This window comes from Canis lupus, chromosome 27 (assembly GCF_011100685.1).
Source record: "Canis lupus familiaris isolate Mischka breed German Shepherd chromosome 27, alternate assembly UU_Cfam_GSD_1.0, whole genome shotgun sequence".
In the NCBI taxonomy this organism is placed as follows: domain Eukaryota; kingdom Metazoa; phylum Chordata; class Mammalia; order Carnivora; family Canidae; genus Canis; species Canis lupus.
The window spans coordinates 22,813,678-22,835,106 of record NC_049248.1 but is presented as its reverse complement, the minus strand read 5'-3'; the positions used below and the strand labels follow the sequence as shown (position 1 = coordinate 22,835,106).

At 33.7% G+C, this 21,429-nt stretch overlaps 1 protein-coding gene across 23 annotated transcripts in view; it reads left to right on the top strand.

The window, feature by feature from the left end:
* Positions 1 to 21,429, top strand: part of SOX5 (SRY-box transcription factor 5) — a 997,462-nt gene that overhangs the window by 848,149 nt on the left and 127,884 nt on the right. The window lies entirely within an intron of this gene.

Here is a 21,429-nt window from a genome sequence, read left to right as displayed (position 1 = left end):
AGAAATATATATATTTAACTCAGAGACTTACACCAACATCAGGGCATGGTTTTCCTATCCATGTTCATACCACCTTGGAGAATTTACTTCCTTTATAAATTTGTGGAAAAGCTACCTCAATAATTATTTAGTATTAGTTCTTATGAACTAATTTATACTGATATAAATGTGGTTTCGATATACATCAAAACATGCTATTATAGCTTTTGCCTGTATTATACATGTTTTTATTCATTTGAAATGTGTGCTAAGCTCATCGGTTAAAGAAATGGGCATTTTAGTGAAAATTTTAAAAACTTCGATTTTATCAAAATCCATACACAACTTGTTAAGTGGTTATTATTTTATAAGATTATATCAACCTTAGCTCTTTTTACAGCTAGTATCTTATCAACTTCATTTCTAAGATTTTCTCAAAAGTCTTGAAAATCATGTGCATATATATACCACGTATATTTTTTCAAACATCCACGGATATGTTTTTAGTCCTTTTTATTGTTTCAGTTAACAAAATATTGTACAAAAAGCTTAAAATGCATGTTCAGAATTTAAAAGCTTTGTGTCTGATGCTGACTTTTTAAAAAACAAAATGACTTTAAATTTATTCTTCATGATTGCTTTCCCCATAGTACAGTCTTCAAACTGCACAGGTTTTGAATTGCTAACCATTACATGATATTAAATAACCTCTAATTCCTGCCAACCACCCACACATTAATTAGAACAAACACAGCAATTTTAATGATCCCACTTGTCAATGGTAAAGCACATTTAGCAAATAAGGATCCAATTTCAATGATCAAATTGTATTTTTCATAGAAACATAGACTCAATTCCCAGGTAAATGTTTCAGTCTTTGTTAAAATGTATCTCATAAATCTGGAGTTGGACAAACTCCTGATTCAAAAAGAGGTGTTGTAATTTTTGGAGTCCAATTTTTAAAAATCTTATCATTTTCTTCTCCTTCTAAAATCAAATGATTTCATCATAACTTTGCATATGGCTAAATCCCTGAAATCTTTGGGGTGTTGCTTTATGGCTTAGTGTGTGGATAGTTTGTATAAGTGTCCTGTTTGCCTTAAAAGTGTTTGTATTCTGTAATTACTGGGTGCAAAATTCTATACATGTCCACTCGGTTAAGCTTTCTAATTATATTGTCCAAATTACTATGTCTTCACTAATTTCACTTGAGCTATTAGTAATTAAGAAATTTGTACTAAAATGGCCCACAATAATGGGGGTTCTCTAATTTCTCTTTGCAGCTTTCAATTATTGCTTTACAAATTATGAGGTCCTTTTTTTTTTTAAGATACATATAACTTTTTTCCCCTGTTATCTATTTCACCCATCTCCTCACTCATAACCTCTCTGGCACACCCCTCTGCTCTCTGTATTTAAGAGTCTGGTTTTTATTTTATCTTTTTTTTCTCTTTGTTTTGTTTCTTAAATTCTACATATGATTGAAATCATACTGTATTTGTCTTTCTCTGACTGACTTATTTCACTGAATGTGATACCCTTTAGATCCATTCATGCTGTTGCAAATGGCAAGATTTCATTCTTTTTTTGTCTAAGTAATATTCCAGTGTGTATGTGTGTGTGTGTGTGTGTGTGTTTGTGTGTGTGTGTTTTCTTTATCCAATCATCTATCTGTGAATACTTGGGTTGCTTCCATGTCTTGTAAATAATGCAGCAATTAACATGGGAGTGCATATATCTTTTCAAATTAGTGCTTTAATTTTGGGGAGTAAATACCCAGTAGTGGAATTACTCAATTTTGTGGAAATTCTAATTTTAATTTTTTGAGGAATCTCTATACTGTTTTCCACAGTGTCTGCGTTCTTACCAATACTGCACGAGATTTTCTTTTTCTCCACATCCTTGCCAACACTTGTTATTTCTTATCTTTTTGATTTTAGCCATTCTGACAGGTGTAAAGTGATATCTCATTGTGGTGTTAATTTGCATTTCCCTGATGATTAGTGATGTTGAGCATCTTTTCATGTGTCTGCTAGCCATCTGTATGTCTTTTTTGAAAAATGTCCATTTGGATCCTCTGCCCATTTTTAATTGGATTATTTTCTGTGTGTTAAGTTATATAAGTTCTTTATTTATTTTGGAAATTAACCCCTTATCAAATATATCATTTGCAAATATCTTCTATTCAGTAGGTTCCTTTTCATTTTGTTGATGGTTTCTTTCACTGTGCAAAAGCCCTTTATTTTGGTGTAATTTAATTTTGCTTTTGTTTCCCTTGCGAGAGGAGACATAACTAGAAAAATGTTTCTGCAGCCAGTGTCAAAGAAATTACTGCCTATGCTTTGTGCTAGGACTTTTATAGTTTCAGGTCTCACATTTAGATTTATAATCCATCTTGAATTAATTTTTGTGTATGGTATGAGAAAGCAGTCCAGTTTCATTCTATTCCAAGTCCAGTTTTCTCAACACTATCTGAAGAAACTGTCTTTCCTCTATTGTATATTCTTCCCTCCTTTGTTGTAGATGAATTGACCATAAAAGCATGGATTTATTTCTGGTCTATTCTGTCCCATTGATGTATGTATCTACTTTTGTGCCCAAACTGTACTGTTTAGATTACTACAGCTTTGTATTATATCTTGAAATCTGGGATTGTGATACCTCAAGATTTATTCTTTTTCAACATTGTCTTGGCTATTTGAGGTCCCTTGTGGTTCCTCACAGATTTTAGGATTCTTTGTTCTAGGTCTGTGAAAAACATTGTTGGTATTTTGATATGGATTGCATAAATCTGTAGATTATTTTAGGTAGCATGGGCGTTTTAACATTATTTATTCTTCCAATCCATGAGAATGGAATATCTTTCCACTACTTGTCATCTTCAATTTCTTTTGTCAGTGTTTTATAGTTTTCATAGTACAGATTTTTCACCTCTTTGGTTAAATTCCAGATTATTTTATTATTTTTGGTACAATTGTAAATGGGATTTTTAAAAATTTCTTTTCTGCTACTTCATTATTGGTGTATACAAATTCACAGATTTCTGCATATTTATTTTATATTCTGTGACTTTACTAAATTCATTTACTTCCAGTAGGTTTTTGGTAGCATTTTTAAAGTTTTCTGTATATAGTATCTTGTCATCTGTAAATAGTGAAAATTTTACTTCTTTCTTACCAATTTAGATGCCTTTTATTTCTTTTTCTTGTCTAATTGCTGTATCTAGGACTTCCAGTAATATGTTAAATAGGTATATAATCAGAATTATTATATCTTCCTGATGAAATGAAACTTTTATAATTAATTATTTAAGCTCTGTATCCACAATAATCCTTTTAGCATTAAAGTTTATTTTGTATGATACTAAAATAGGCACCTTACTTTCTTTGTTTATTCATTTGTTTGGTTAATATTTGCTTGATATAGCTTTTTCACCCCTTTTTAACACTTGTTGGCATTACTATTTAGGTGTAACTCTTATACAATAGATATAGCTGGGTTTTCTTAAAATTTTCTTTCTTTCTTTCTTTCTTTCTTTTTTTCTTTCTTTCTTTCTTTCTTTCTTTCTTTCTTTCTTTCTTTCTTTCTTTCTTTCCTTTCTTCTTTCTTCTTTCTTTCGATTTCATTTATTTATTCATAAAAGACAGAGAGAAAAAGAGAGGCAGAGATATAAGCAAAGGGAGAAGCAGGCTTCCAGCAGGGAGCCCGATACGGAACTTGATCCGGGGACTCCGGGATCATGCTCTGAGCCGAAGGCAGATGCTCAACCACTGAGTCACCCAGTCCTCCCTTCTTAAAAATTTAATCTGTCGGTGGGCAAATGGATGATCTCAGTTGATTTAGTGTCTGACTTGATTTTGGCTCAGGTCATGATCTGTGGGTCATGGAATCAAGCCCTGTTTCATGTTCCATGCTTCGTGTGGAGTCTGCTTGATTCTCTCTCCCTTCCATCTGCCTCTCCTCATACTTGGTCTCTAAATAAATAGATAAATGGATAGAGAGAAAGAAAGAAAGAAAGAAAGAAAGAAAGAAAGAAAGAAAGAAAGAAAGAAAGAAAGAAAGAAAGAAAAGAAAGAAAGAAAGAAAGAAGAAAGAAAGAAAGAAAGAAAGAAAGAAAGAAAGAAAAGAAAGAAAGAAAAAAAAGAAAATATTTTAAAAATCTGTTAGTCTCTGTTTTTTAACTTATAAGCTTTGTCCACTTACATTTATTATGTTAAACTTAAATCTCTCAGGACACCTGTGTGGCTCAGTGGTTGAGCATCTGCCTTTGGCTCAGGTTGTATTCCCAGGGTCCTGGGATTGAGTCCTGTATCAGGCTCCCTGCAGAGAGCCTGTCTCCCTCTGCCTGTGTCTCTGTCTCTCTGTGTGTGTGTCTCTCATGAATAAACAAATAAAATCTTAAAAAGAAAAAAAAAAACTTGTGTCTCATTTTATTCATGCTTTCTATTTGGACCATGTTTTATTTATTTTTTTTCTTTTTTTGTATATAATGTCTAGTTTTCTTTTGTATCACTTTTTATTGGTTTAGGCATTATCTACTGTATTTCTGTTTTTTTATGGGTTGCCTTTGAAAATTTAACAAGTCTACTTATGGTAAGAGAGTCTGAAATTGACAAATATTGAATTGGGCTATAAAATAATAATATTAGGACTCCATAACTATGACTATTCTTCTCTTATTTGACATGTTATTGTTGCTGGAGTTAGCCCTCTCTGTTTCTTTTTTTAATCCAACTATTGGTCATTATTTTCATTGAACAAAGTTTATTTTTATTTACTGACATATTCACCAATTACTTCCCTCATATTTCTTTCTAGGGTACCTTTGCTTTTTTCTGAAGGTATACTTTAAAAATTCTTTTAGTGAAGGAATCCATAGTTGACTTTTCCTGGAACTAAAAGGCTTTATTTTGCATTTGTTTTTTTCAAATTGTTTACTGGGAAACACTTTGAAGGTGACAGTTATTTTCTTTTATCTCTCCATTGGCTTCTAGTGCTATTGTTTGGAAGTTTATTGTCGCACTAATTGTCATTCTTAGGTTGATGACTTCTGCCTGGGTGCCTTTGTTTTTCTGAAGTTTTTAAAAGAGTATTAAGTGATATTTTCTTCTCAATTTTTCTGTTTGTATAAATTTTGTCTCTTGCATCTATGGGTCTATGTCTTTCAAACTCAGAACAGCTCTCAACCATTAATTTTTAGAATAGTGCCTACCTTTATTGTTTTTTCTATTCCCTTCTAAAATTTTGACTAAGATTTGTTGGACCATCTCATACTAGCACCATAACACGTAACAAGTCTTTCATATTTTCCATCTCCTTAGTTCTGTGAACTGAAATCTGGCTAATTTCTTTAGAAGTATTTTCCAGTTAATGACTTCTCTCATCACCTGTATCTAATTATTGTGTATCCATCTGATGAATTTTAAATTTCAGTTATTCTTTTTTCACTTCTCAAAGTTCTATTAACCACTTTTAACATTTTTCCTGAATATCTTTGATAGTTTTTTTTAATTTGATACTAATTTGAATTTTTTTATTCCAACTTTTACTTAAGTAAACCTTTTAAGCATATTTATTTATTCTTTATCTGATGATCTAATACTTGGCTGCTTTTGAGTGTCTAAATCTATTGTTTCTTGATTCTGCTCTTACACATGCTAGATTATTCTTCATAATTTTTTAGTGAGTTTATGTTTGGCTGAACTTAATCTGTGGGAAATCATAGTATCTAAATTGGTGACGTCTGGCCTATTTTACTGAATTATTTTGCCAGGTTCCAGGACACAGGACAAACCAGAGACCACTTATTTTTAATTTTGTAGTTTGGGATTTTACTGACCATATAGGAAGCTTTTGAATTGCAAACTCAAGTAAGGTCTGTAGTTAAATAATAGAAGTTCATTATTATGATTAGTATTTTAGAGTAGTAGAATGTAAAGTCAATGAAATTAGGGATTTTAGTCTGTTGAATTTTTTTTACTATAGTTTTCAAGTACCTGGGAAAATATCTTATACATCATAGGCCCTCAATATTTGTCAAAGAATAATCATCATTCTAATCATGATTATCATCAGTGGTTTTCTACCAAAGCTGTTTTAGAAACATTCTAGTGTGTTTGCTTTAATTCCAATATTTTCTTTTAAACTCATCTTTCAGCAATGATATATCTCCCCTTTTTGTCCTGAATTGATGCAGGAATTGGAAGGTTAGATTTGTAGGGACCTAGGGCTTTATCTTGGGTTCTAAGTGATGTCACCTATATTTGCCACCAGTATAACTCCTCACCTACTTCCAACTTACTAGTCCTTCCTTTCTTCCATGTTCAACGTGGTTGGAGGCTGTATATCAAAAAATATGTTGGTTATTGTGTAACCAGGATCTACTTCTTTGTAACAGCGATATTTCTAGGATATTTAATATTTAATACTATTTCCATTATACTTTTTAAAAATTCTGTGTTGAAATAATTATTTTCAAGCTATGTTCAAAATTTTTGTGATTTTAAAATTTTTCACATAATTTATTTTGTTGTGGTAAGATTTATTTATGAGTGTATCCTTTATTTTAGTGACTATAAAGTATGATGGTTAAAAGCCTGAATTCTAGCTCTTTTACTTGCTATCCATCTGACTTAAGTGTGCCTCAGTTTCCTCACCTGTAAAATGGAGATGATGAAAGGCTCTATCTCATAAAGTTATTGTGAGTTTGGATGAGTGAAAAATAGAATTGTGCAAAAAGTCAACATGGAAAAAAAGGATCATGAGAGAAGCTTAGGGAAACAGAGTAGGTGTTAACATTAACAACCATCTATCAAATATTTTTTGATAAAGGGCAGACAGATGGAAAGAATTCATGTAATCAGTCCATGTTCTCTTTTCATCTAATAAAACATCCATAAAAAACTAGAATTGTCATAATTTTTATGACATAAAGACAATTTCTAATAGAAAAAGTAGTCTGTAGATTTAGCAAAATACCAATGGTATTGCATAATTCATCTTTATTTAAATATTGTCATTATGCATAGTCAAATTATAGTGCATTTTGCTGGACAGTATCAAGTAAATTTAGTAAAGTAGTAAAAATAGCCATACTTTTATTATTGCAAGTAGTGTACAGTTCCTTGTTGAATGTATTTCCAGTGGAATAACAATATTCCTTCTCGACTAGATTTAAAAACTTTTGATTATATAAATGACACTGTGTTCAATGGATTGTCCAATTACAAAAATATTTCACATTTTCAGTTTAAGAAACATCTAACATGCCCTTTCTGGTAATTTCACACATTTTATTTTCAGTGACAAATGTTCTAGTGAGTGGCTTACTGCTAGAATGTCTTCAACTATCGTAGAGTTAGACAAGCATCTGAGTACCAAGTTCCAATAGAGACTCTGAGGCAGTGTCCATTATTACTCAAAGAGCAGGGATTTTTTTTTCCATCCAAAGGAATGGAACTAGATATTAATCTGCCCCTAATATGGTTGCATTTGGGGGACATGTTTGAAATGTTACTTTTGGTTTTGTTTGTGGGAATACTTGTGGTAAGGACTTCTTCCCATGCTTATAATGCTTTTCATTACTGACTCCATATACTCTTTGCATGCTACAAATAAACAAATTTTCAGGGATCCCTGGGTGGCGCAGCGGTTTGGCGCCTGCCTTTGGCCCAGGGCGCGATCCTGGAGACCCGGGATCGAATCCCACGTCAGGCTCCCGGTGCATGGAGCCTGCTTCTCCCTCTGCCTATGTCTCTGCCTCTCTCTCTCTGTCTCTCTGTGACTATCATAAATAAATAAAAAAAAAAAAATTAAAAAAAAAAAACAAATTTTCATATATTAGACATTCACACAAATCTAATACTAGCTAGCTTAAAAACTGAAATTACACACTAGGAAAAATTTGAATAAAAGGAATCTAAATGGGACACCTGGATGGCTCAGTCAATTAAGTGCCTGCCTTTGGGTCAGTTCATGATTCCAGAGTCCTGGGATCAAGTCCTACTTTGGGCTCTGCTTAGTGGAGGGCCTGCTTCTCCCTCTCCCTCTGCCTGGCACTCTGCCTACTTGTGCTCTCTCTCTTTCTGTCAAATAATTTTTTTAAAAAAAGAAAAATTTAAGCAGTATAATCACATTTATTTTCTTATACAAAATAAAAATAATACATAGTTTAAGTATATAGTTATTTTACATGAATTTTTAGTCAAGATTTTTTTTTTAAGATTTTATTTATTTATTCTTGAGAAACACAGACTGAGAGAGAGAGAGAGAGAGAGAGAGAGAGAGAGAGAGGCAGAGACACAGGCAGACGGAGAAGCAAGCTCCACACAGGGAGCCCGACATGGGACTCAATCCTGGGACTCCAGGATTACGTTCTGGGCCAAAGGCAGGCGCTAAACCGCTGAGCCACCTGGAGATCCCCAGTCAAAAATTAAAAAAAAAAAAATTAGCGTATACAAGTTCATGTCTATAAATTAAACTGTATTCTTCATGTGTTTTCATACCTTTTAGTAACATTGCTTTATATGTTGATATATGGATAACAGATAGCAAAAAAATTCAACTGTATTTAGTAGCACATGATGTTTCATATTTGAACTAATTTCCTAATCTTCTAACATATGGATTCATTCCATACGAATCATAAAAAATTGCAGTCTTATCATAAATAACATCTAACTGCAGTTCTTATGGTATTTCAGTAAGGACACATCAGACTTATTTCTCTCATCTCCTGAGGAATAATGAAGTGCATGAAACCTAACTTAGCATCATTGACACTAAAACTAGGGTCTGAGGAAGGTAATGAGTTGGAGTTAAAAATGGCAACAGCTGTATGGCATGCTTTAGGGTATTAACTTTGAGAAAAAATGTTAAATCTTGAATGAAAATGAAATAAAGCCTAAAACCCCTTGTGTAAAAGAAATGTTTTAATAAACTAGTTACTCCTATTGAAAAAAATACAGGCTGAAACATGAGTAGTAGCTTTTCCTAATAGTAATTCTCTTTTAAAATAATTGGTGTAATTGACATAAATTGCACATGTACTGTATGCTAGACAGTAAGCTGGATATTGTGGATACCAATATGAGTTTGCTATGTCCTGCCCCTAGGGCAGCTTACTCATGGAAACCGACACAGGTAATTTCAACTTAGTGGAATCCTTATATGGAGTAGAGACAGAAGGAAATGGTTTGTTGAACACAGCATATGCACTCTTATCTTAGTGTTTGTTTTAGGATTTATTTATTTATCTGACAGAGAGAAAGAGCACAAGCAGAGGGAGGCCCAGCAGGAGAGGGAGAAGCAGGCTCCCCATTGAGCAGGGAGCCTGATGTGGGGCTCATTCCCAAAGATACCAGGATCATGACCTGAGCTGAAGGCAGATGTTTAACCACCTGAGCCACTCAGGCACCCCTGTTTTTTTGGGGGGGGTTGTTTTTTTTGTTTTGAGATGGAGAAATTGGGGTGAGGGGCCAGAGGCCGAGGGAAAGAGAGAATCTTAAGCAGCCCCCTGCTGAGTGCAGAGCCCTGATCTTGACCTGAACAGAAAGCAAGAATACAATGTTTAACTAACTGAGCCACCCAGATGCCCTACTACTTTAGGCTTTTAACATCTTCTCTTCCATTTGCCTGGAACACTTTTCCCCGGGTTATTGAGGTTTATTGTGTCTGTTCTTCCAGATTTTTATGGCACTGTTAGCATTGATCCCATATTTAAACTTGTAGCCTCCATCCCAGCATTCCTTTTCCTGTAGTGTTTGTCTGCCTGATTAATTGCAATATTCCTAGACATGAGAGCAGTACCGAGCACAAAGCAGGCACTCAACACATGAATGAATATATTTTGCTTGGGGAGTTTGGGTAGTCTTTAAAAAGACAGTGATACTGAAGTTGGGTTTTAAGGAAAAAGTAGTCCTTGAGTAGAAATCAGGTGAAGTTTTCATCTTCACCTCCTCTAATTTTTTTAAAGTTTTTCTTTCTTTCTTTCTTTTTAAGATTTATTATTCATGAGAGACACAGAGAGAGAGCCAGAGACATAGGCAGAGGAAGAAGCAGGCTCCTCACAGGGAACCCAATTCAGGACTTGATCCCGGATCCTAGGATCAGGCCCTGAGCCAAAGGCAGACACTCAACCACTGAGCCACTCAGGCATCCTGTTCACCTCCTCTAATTTGAAAACAGATCCAAGAATAAAATGTCTCTTGTCCAGAAATAATCTGAAATCTAAAGAGGGAAGTGTAAAGTAACACCAGCAAGAAATAGAAAATGTTAAGATTTCATAATCCAATGCTCACTTCATAGAATAAATACTGGTGTTATAGGATATTTCAGCAAGAAGTAAACTAATAAAGGTCAAAGTAATTGGTAATGATTTCAGGAAACTTTGAAATACATGTTAATTTTATATATACATTTTATGAAATTCAGAGTGAAAAAATTTAAATCTTTTCAATCATTCTTTAGTCACATATCAAAGAACTTTTTCCCGTTTTCTACCAAAATAGCCAACAAAGTCTCACAATTTAAGATCTTTAGGGATCTTTAGGATAGCAATTCCTGTATTAAATATTCTTCTATGCTATTCCAGGCACTATAATGTTCTATTACATCTCTGGTTTTCAGATTAATTTTCAGATTATTAAAGTAATATGTATATATACTGAAAATTTTTAAAGAACATTGTGGACAGAAACTATAAAGCAAAATAAATTGTAATATAAAGATGAAAATCAAAGTCAAAATGATACCCTTGCCATAAAAAAATCTCTTAAAACATAATAGAACTTTATCTTTTAAAGATAATTTAAATATGATCATTTTTTATGCTGAGCAAATATATATGGAAATTAATATTGATGATGTTTCTCTACTCTTTATATAAATCAGTATTTTTATTTCAGAAAATTATTTAATTTTTGTTTTATAATTTTGCCTAATAATTGAGCAGACTCAAAAATTTAAGTTCTAGACTTGGCTCTAGTTTTGGCTAGTGTGGTCATGGGTAACTCTCCAAATTATTTGTTTTCCTATCCAATTAACTTATTAATAAAATTGAAATAACAACACCTGACCTAAAAACAAAAAACAAACCAAAAAAATACCTGACCTGCTGATCTCCAAGAGGCAGGATGAAGTATAAATGAACTAATTTATGTGCAAGGGCCTCATAAAAATACAAAAAATTATTCTAATATTATACATGACTATTTGAAAGCACATTTAATGCTGCTTCAGATAGTAGTAAAGTCGTATATTTTTAATATGATCTTTTAAAATTTATTTATTTTGTTTTTTTTTAATCAGGATACAGTTCATATTTCATTAAATTCACTCTTTTTTAGAGCATACAAGTCAGTGGTTTTTAGTATAATCATGGTGTTTTGTAACCATCCCCACTGTCTAATTCCAGAACATTTTCATCACTCCAAAAAGAAACCCTGTACACGTTGGCAGTCAGTTACAGTTTAACCCTCCCCACAACGTGATAATTTTTTGAGGTAATATTTTAAAGAACTTATGTTAAACTGAGATTTATGTTGCATGAGGAAAAAAAATCACTAATAATCTATTATAGGCCATCTAGCAAAACATCATAAATCAGAAATCAATAAATAGTGAATTTTATTAAGTTTTCTAATGATAGTGTCCTGAGAAATATAATTGAAAAACATATTATATTTCATGTTGTGCATTATATTTTACGTTGTCTTTCATTTGCATGTAAATTACAATTGACATAGTAACGCATGATATAAGATTGTATTAGTATTTGCAAAGCCTGATTCTGTTCATGCAAATAGAGAACCATGCACAATCATATGAACTAGAATGTTTTGTTGTCAGGAACCATGATAAGTAATACAAATAGTTACACACATTTGAAGAAATAAATAGAGTTGCATTATAAAGAAAGACTTTGATTTTATCAAGTAACAGCTATCGAACTACATAAAATATTGCCATTAAGAAACGGATGATAATCTAATCCTAAATAATGCATCATTTGAGATATTTTAATCATTGCCTTTTTAATTCTTTCATTCAGCTCAAAATTGTCCTTGGCAAATGAAATGGCTGTTTTTCCCATACTCTTTCACAATTGCTTTCTTATTTAACACCATATTTTTGCCACTCTCAAGTTTCTATGATTATCAACTTTTAAAATAGACGTTTTTCCTTAAGTCAGCAAATATACTTTGTTTAAGCATGTTTTATATTTATAAGAAATGCCATCATTTTGGTTGATATGAATTTAATGTGTATTAAAATGATGCTGCATAAAAATGTAATGCTTAAATTTTGAAAATAAATAAAAGGTACTATTAGACAAGAAAACTATACAACTGAAACCTGCATGGTATTAAGAATGAAATTTCATGGCCTTAAAGTGACAGAGGTCTTAATTCTACATCATTTGAAAGTGGTTGTATGCTAGTAACAATGCCAACAATAAACACATCATGCAAAAGTAAAAATGCAATAGTGAAATGAGCCATTGAAAGGAAGAGTCAGTGACCATATAATATTTCAGTTTCTATTATCTCTAGTAGCAATCTGGTTAAAAAGAAATGACAGTTGCCCTGAAGGAAATAAAGTGGAGGTATTATTGTAGTAGTAGTTTGGAAAGAAAATTGCAGTGTCTTGACTGGATTATTTCTCTATCCTTGCAAACCATCTCCACCTCTCTGTGGTGCTGCTTCTTGCCTTCTTTATACAAATTGAGTTTGTATCATCTAGACTCATAGGGCCCAGGGGCCCTTTGGTGACAGAGAGGAGGAGGAGAGGGGGGATTAGAAAAAGAAAATGTGACAGGCAGTTTTGAAAAGAAAAGCAATTTTCCTTGTGGGTCTGTTCCGAAATAGGAGTTCTTCAACGCAATATTTTGCTTCTGCAGAGCAGTCTGAATCAAGTGCATGCTTGTGCAGTTTTGCAGGGCTTGGCGCTGACAGGTTTTATTTAGGAGGGGTGGGAATACAGGGGGATCGGATGTGGCGAAGTTACTAGTTTGGCTCTATCAGCCCTGGAGGCAGAGTTAGCACTTGCAATGGGACAAAAGTATTTGTAGTCATCAGATAACTTTGCAGTCAGCTTCAATAGCATCACTCCTTTCTTTTTTTTTTTTCCTACTTTTTTTTTTTTTTTAATTTTGGCAGCCAAGCTCTTAGTAGAACCATCTGTCTTTCTATTAGTATTTTTGAGGCCTGTTTTGAAGCCACTTTGCTTGGCAAAGTCACTTTCATCCTTGGAAACGATTTTTAAAAAAAGTTCTGTGGCTTTTTGCCGAAGAAGAGTACTATGTAAAAAAATCCACATGGCTGTTCATTTTTGTTCTAAAAGAATATGGCTACTTTGTCTTTGTCTTGAAGCACATGAAATTAGAGACCATACAACTCCAGTGTGGCTGTTGGGAAGTGAAAGGCAGACATTGCAATTTTAAGCACTGTTTCTATGTCCCTGTATCTCTCAATGAGATCTTCTTTAGTCTTCCTAGTAGATTAATTGGAAGATAAATGGACTCCTTTATTCTTAATTTTAGTATAGTTTTTTTTCTTTCCTAAAGACCATTGCGTTGGATAGGATAAACTGACAAATCTACTTTCTGTTCTACAAAATGAAAAATCACAAACTGTTACTAGTCATTGAGGATCCCATGCCTCTTCTCGCTAATCATAGAAAATCAGCTTTGTTTTTCCAGTTACTCCAGTTTGGGTAATTATATCCTGCCTACCTAAACCCCTCTTGCAATCTCACTTGGCTATTACCTTCTTCATTTTCTCAGAAACTACTGTGTAGCATCACTGTGTGCTTCTAAACAGCTGCTAAGTTCCCTACTGAAGGTGGCAAGATTTCAGTTGTAGATGTACTGATCCCTAAAGATGATGTGTGCTTGAACACAACAGTACTCATCTGACTAAACTCTCGAGGAACATTGGAAAGTTTTAGATTTTACATTTGATTTGTAATTGTGATGACTTAAATTGTATAGCTGCCTTTTATTTTAACATTTGTGTGTGTAGTCTGAGCAAATTTACCACCATTGTTGCTTGAACAACAAGAAGTTTTCTAGTACTCTTTTTAGTTGTCCATGGTTTACTTTCTTTTTCATTTCTCTCAATGATGATCCCAAATTCCCTTTCCTTTGCTGAACTCCCTTGTTCAATCCCAGTCTCTCTCATTTTGGGCATGTAACCTTGCCTTCATCACTGAGGCCTGATTTTCTTTACCTTCTCATTTCCCTACATATAAAATATCCACTTAAATAACACCAAATATCCACTCAAATAACACCAATCATCAGGGCCCAGAGAGAGTTGTTAGTCTCATTCAAAACTAATCCCTACATGCTGCCTTGCTTTTTAGCCTCCTCTGGAACTTTGGTCCACCAATTGATTTCACTTTCCTATGTTTAAAATTCTCAATTTGTTTGCTCCTTTCAGTCAATAAATGTGCTAAAAACACTGCTACCTAATAAAGTCTATGCATCCCTATGTATCTACTGTCAGATGTGTCTCCTAACTTCTCAAACCTTCTCTGAACAATAATCTACATTGGTGTCTTCTTTTCTTTTTTTCCCCTGTCATTGAGTCTGCAACTTTTTGCAATATGGTCTCTATTCTCTCTTCTAATGGAACTGATATCGTTAGATTCATCACTATCCTCTAATTAACAATTCCAAAATATATTATTTTTTGTCTCTAAAATACTCTTTATGCCATGTGTCCACTTTTAGTCACTACATCAGCCTTGAAATTCCATTGTTTTTGTGACACTGTACTCATTATTTTATTTTACCTCTCCACTCGTAGATTCCTCTTCCTTTGTTTATCCTTGAATCATTGTTGTGACCAGGATGATTTTAAGCTGTTTCTTCTCGTTATACTTTAGACTCTCTGTAGATTGTTTAGTTCACTCTATCAGCTGCTGACTCCCCAGACCATAGTCTCTAAAGATCTCTTCCCTAGCTTTAGACTGGAGCCTTATCTGTCTGCTGACAAGATATCTCCAATAGAATGATATTCGGGTACCTCAAACACATAATATCTTCCTTTCCATGAAAACTGTCACTACCTCTGTGTGCTTTTATTTTGGTATAAATAGCTGTGTAAACTAAACATCTGAAAGTTATTTTTGACTCCTTTTATTCACTATATATATTATTCACTGTATATAAACATTTTTATTTGCTATATATAAATATATATATATTATTCACTATATATATAAATACTTAGGTACATAGATTTCTTAGGTACCCACACATATATAACAACCCCCCATTATCAACGTCTCTCATCTTTAAAAAAATGTTTCTTGGCTTTTTCTCCTTATTCCTGACCCTCCTATTACTGATCAAGCCCTCATAATCTATTGCCTGGTTGACTCTGTTAGCTTACTAGTTGATCATTTCCTACCTGGTCTCTAAGCTTGGTCTTTCAAATTCCTCCCTATACCTATCATAGTACTCTACCTAACCTACTTAAAACCCTTCAGTGGTTCTCCAGAGCCTAGATTGGGAATTTCATGCTTTTTACCCTGATACACAAACTAATTCAGATAGACCTTCTCACCACTGCTTCCTTCTTACATTTTTTGCTAACCCAGACTGCTCAGATGGCTTCCCCTTCACGTGGTGCTTTTTCTTCTCCTTATTTCTTTGTTCATGTCTCCTTCTTTGCTTAGAATTCTTTTCCTACACTCCCATCTCTTTGCTTGACTAACTCCTACTTATTGGTTCAGACCCTGTACCTGTTGGACCTGTCCCCCTGAGGCTTGTCTTGATATCTCCTGGCCAAAGGAGTCTCTCATCTGTGCTTCCATAGTATCCTATACAAGTCTCTGTTGTTCACTTAATGGCAATGTATTATAGTTACCTACCCACATGCTCCACCAGACTCAGAGCTCCTAGAGAGGAAATATCATCGCATGTGAACTCATCTTTGCATCCCTGGTTACCAAAAAAAGTGCACATTCTTTCTTCTTCTTTTTTTTTAATTGCATTTTTATTAAAGAGCTGTTATTTATTCCTTCATGAGAGACACAGAGAGAGAGGGAGAGACATAGGTAGAGGGAGAAGCAGGCTCCTCGCAGGGAGTCCGATGTGGGACTTGATCCTGGGTCCCAGGATCATGACCTGAGCCAAAGGCAGATGCCCAACCACTGAGCCACCCAGGCTTCCCAAAAGTGCACATTCTGCTTAGTGAAAATGTTGATTGAATGAATAAACTAATAAACTGAGCCATGTGAGTGAAAACTAAATTAATAATCTTAAGTACCTAGTTGATATATTAGTTTCAGGGAGTCACTAAAGGGGTTTGCAATAGAATATTTACATAAAATATAAATATTTAACTAGGAATAATTGATAAGTATTAACTTAGTTTTTTACAAGTATGGTAATGTGGCTGGTTTGTATTACATTTTTAAGATTTTCGAGGGCATGATTGCACTATGTGGTGGAATGATAAAAAATGTTAAAACAATATGTCGTCTGAAGGGAAGTAGCCTCTTAAATTTATTGTGGGTTGTTCTAACTAGCGAATAACATGCTACCTATAAAAAGAACTAAAATTTTGTGACAAAAGAATTTTATTGAAACTTAATTATAAATGTCACACATTTTAAACCTTAATTAGAAGCTTAAAAGGAATTTCATGCATTAAGTGAAAGAAAATAAACTAAGTTATTAGTGAATAGGATTGGAAATATTCAAAACTGCAAATATGTAAGTGTGAATTACTAACCCTATAAGAAACTAGTTTTAGAATTCAACCAGGAAAACATTATACTGTTTTGATGCAATGTGTCCCTTTTCTCCCAAAGGGTGACAAAATTTCAGTAGCAGTAAACTGAAAATCAATTAAGATATAGCAGTAATACAATTGGTACTCATTATTTGCACTACTTATGTTCTATAAAGTTGCCATGAACAGTGAGCAAATACAAAACAATGCTCCTGTGGAAGGTGTAGTTAAGTTCCTGAGAGCCTTTAGTCACACCATTTTCATAACTTGATCTATACATAACCTTGTGTTATGTGTGTTTCTTTTTAAAGACATCTTATTAATATTTATTATTGATTTTATATACATTTTAAATAGTGAAATTGCCAACAAAATTTCTTACTCTTTTGTGCATGTCTGTGAGTGACTGCAAAGCACTGATACAAGTACATTTGGTGGTGAGGGGAGGTAACAAGTAAATTTAGTGAATAGGCAAATTTGCATATATAGATTCTACAGATAATGATCAACTATATTTTGAAATGCATTTTTAGCTGCATATGTGGATTAGCCACATACTTTGGATTATATTTATTTTACTGTTTATCCTCAATTTTAGTGCAATACTCTATAATCTGTTGTATGATCATCTAAAGAAAACCCATCATTGGGACTGTGAAATTAGGCTTATTCTTCATTATTGTTCCTTTCTTTCCCTCATGATTTCTCCTTCCCTACCACAGTCAGCTTTCCTCATTATGTGGAAAAAGAGTACTAGATTAAGAGTTAAGAGTAGTTCCAATATTAACTTTGCCTCTACCTTAATGTAAGAACTTGAACAATTTATAGGCCAAGGCATTATTTCCTCATCAGCAGAATGATTGTGTGTTCCAATCTGTAGGATCTTTCTCAACCTTAACACTCTGTTATTCTATATATTTGGAACTTGGAAAATTTAAGATACTGAAACAAATTATAAAACTAAAGCAAAATGCATTTCCATAATCATAATAAGACAAAAGCTTAGAATACACAGATTTTTAAAAGCACTGGGATTCATTACAATTTATTTTTTAAAATATTCAAACTTCTACCTGAAAATTATTAATAATTATTAGGGTTTAAGTGAATTACCTGGATAAAAACTGTCACACATGAACAGTCTGTGTACTAGTTTAACTAGTTAAACAATATAACAAAAAAATCCCTTTATAATAGCAATAAAATTTTTTTAAGATTTCATTTTTTTATTTATAGAGAGAGTATGTGAGCCGGGGGAGGGAGAAACAGAATCCCAAGCAGACTGTGCCCAGCATAGAGCTGGATGCAGGGCTCAATCCCACAACCCTAAGATCATGACCTGAGCCGAAACCAAGAGTCAGACACTTAACTGACTGAGCAACCTATGTTGCCTCAGAAATAAAAATATTCTTAAACAAACATAAATGTAAAATTACCAAGAAAACTACAAGAATTATATGAAGCAAAAGAAGATTTGAATAAATTGAAAGATATAGCCTGTTATTGGCTATGAAGCCATCAGGCTAATGAATTCAGATAGAAATCCCATATCCTAAAATTAATGTGGAAAAATAAATGTTAAACGAAAAGCCAGGAAATATTTGAAAAAAGAAAATAGTAATAATAGAGTAGTAACAACACCTATTATTAAAACATATTGTAAAGGTATAATTAAACAACATGATACTAGAACATGATAAGCAGGCATATCTATCCATTACAGAAATATGTAATAAATCTCTAATGTATCTGGATTACTTTTCTATTTCTTCATGCATGCCTAATCCTAAGAAGCATGGACATACCATCCTGTATAAGACTATTTAGCTATGGCTTAAGAATAAGAACACAAAGAAGTTAGTACTTTATGCTGTCATTCTTCTTTGGTGAAATTGGATTCCTTTCTGGTCATTAAATAACTGCTGTCCACAGGCCTTTTGTGGACATTTGGAGTTGGTGCACAAAGATGTATTTTAAAAGATGGGACTATATAATTTGTTCTTCTTCTTTATTCATGAATTATCCATACATATAATAGTTTCAGCTGCTGTGCTAAGCTCTAGAGGTACAGTAATAAGTTACAACCTCTTTCCTAAAGAAGCTCATAGGTCATAAGGGAGACTCGAGTTATACAAGTAACTATTATTCAATACAGTAAGTATTGTATTAGCTTTATGAGGTTAAAAGAAGTAACAGTTCTTTCTGCTTGAAAATTGGCACCACAAGAAAGAAGTGCTTCACAGGCAAACACATTATGTGGGTCTCAAAAGCCTTTGAAAAATAAGTAAAATTTTGCCAAGAAGAAAAGGAAAAGAGAAATCACTCACAACAGAGGAGAAAATACTTTTGAACACACTCAGGCATGGAAAAACACCGAGTATGCAAGGAACTCTTCATGGTCCTTTGAGGTAAGAGTACAGCTCTGAGGAAGGGCACATATCTGGAAAGATAGACTGAAGACAAATTGTGAAGAATCTTGAATGCCACGCTGAGGGATTTGGTTGCTGTTCTTTGGGTAGAAACAAACTATCAAAAGTTTCTCACAAAAGGGACATAAAAAAACAGATGAAAGACTCAATTAGAAGGAATTCTATGGATCAAGTCCCACATCGGGCTTCCAGCATGGAGCCTGCTTCTCCCTCTGCCTGTCTCTGTCTCTGTGTGTGTGTGTGTGTGTGTGTCTCATGAATAAATAAATTTTAAAAATCTAAAAAAAAAAAAAAAGAAGGAATTCTATGAGCAACCTAGCTTAATATCTGGCTCTAAACTGTAGGCCCCAGAACCTGTAAAAGTCAGGAATCTCCCTTTCAACTGCTTACATACCCAAAGGTGCTTTGTAACTCAAGGCAAAATGTGAAGAAGACAAAAAGATTTGTCAGCAGTGACCAAAAGCATTCTCTAAGACCATACTTCTCAAATCTGGATGCACGCTGGAATCATCAGGGAAACTTTAAAAAAATGCTCATGGCTGGGTCTCACCCCTATTGATTCAGACTCAGTTGGCATGGGATGTCGTCTGGGCACTGAGGAGGTTTCAAAGCTTGCCAGGTGATTCTAATATACATTCAAGTATGAGAACTACTGCACTAAAACAAGAACCTATTGTTTCTACAATTCTGGAAGTTATTTTTCCCAAATTTTAAGGTATCTGAAATGTGGATACTTTTTACAACCCTTATATGCGTTTCATTTGAGGCTCCTTTCTTCTTTCTAAAATGCTCTTGTTAAATTCATTTGTACATCATCTTACTGATGCTATCTTCGAAAGGAGGAGACATACTGTATAAATTATAATAACTTACAAACAACAAAATATAAAATATATACAGGAGTTGGTTTGCTGTTTGTTTCTTTGCTTGTCATTCTGCTCAGCATCCTCTTCTTGCACTGAACTAGCAGCCATGCTATTTTTCCCTCAGATGTCTATCTCTTGTTTTAGACCACTTATTCCTACAAACTTGCTCAATATGCAGTCTCTAATTTGAGTCTTTAATCAGTTGTTTTCCATTGGTTTCTACATAAGGTATATCTTTCCTCCAATATGCTCAAAAAATGCTGGCTGTAGTGATATATACCTTCTGCTCTAACCCTAAGACACTGTCTTTTTGTATTCCTGTTTGTTGTCATTCCCTTTTAGTTTCACTCTGGTGGCAGTTATAGGTTTAAAGTCCTTTTGGCTAAAATAAATGCTTTCCAATTTGGAGTCATTGTTGAAAACAGATCTCATTCTTATAGTGCTTATTTTTCTCTCTGTCTCTGTGTCTCTTTCTCCCTCCTTCCCACCCTTCTCTCAAACATCCCCCGCAACTGACAGCGCACACACTCAACAACCAAAATTTCAGAAATATCTCAGAGGTTTACTGCGAAAGATGAAATAATGGACAAACTGAAGGTGGACTTTTAAAGTAAGAAATGATGAGCATTATGAGAATCACAAGTTCCTCAAGAATGTTCAGTGCCAATGAGGAAAGGAAAACAAGTCAGGGTTGCTGTTAGGATTAGCAACTGAGTGAATTTGCAATCTTTTCTGGATATTTGTTTGTCTTAGTTTTGTATCATTCTCCCCACTGTAATGTAATGGGCATACATTACATTGAATCTTGCTTTTCTTCTTCACTCTTGTTTCCCTACTGACAATTTCATTTTCTTGTACATAGTATGTGTTTTTTAAATATTTTCTAAATAACTGAATTAATGTGTAGAAGGAGGAGTAAGGGAGAATAAAGTGTCAGATATGTGATTTTTTTAGTATGATTGTAAATTCTTGGTTATGTATTTAGTGACAAATGCTAACCCATGATCATGTTCACTAGGGTGATCTTGCTTAATTAAATATTTTGGAGTAGAATCTTACTTATTTTAGTGATAACAATCTTTCCATTAATCAGTAATGTGACATTGCTGAGGAAATGACTGTATTAAGTGATATTTCTAGAAATCTCTGCTCAGTTCAAAGAAGATAGTGATTCTGTTGTGCTGTATTATTTATTTACTGATGCGAAAACCCCATATTCTGAGAATGACATCAGCAAATGAAAGTGTATTCCAAAGATGACGACCAAAATAGAGACCATGTGGTTTGATGAGTGGTTCAATTGATTGTAAAATGATAGATGGAAACAAAAGTATAATCGGAATGGGGTCTAAGGGACTGGACTTTAGACCTGATCTAACTGTCCCATTCCTTGGCCATAGATGAATCAAT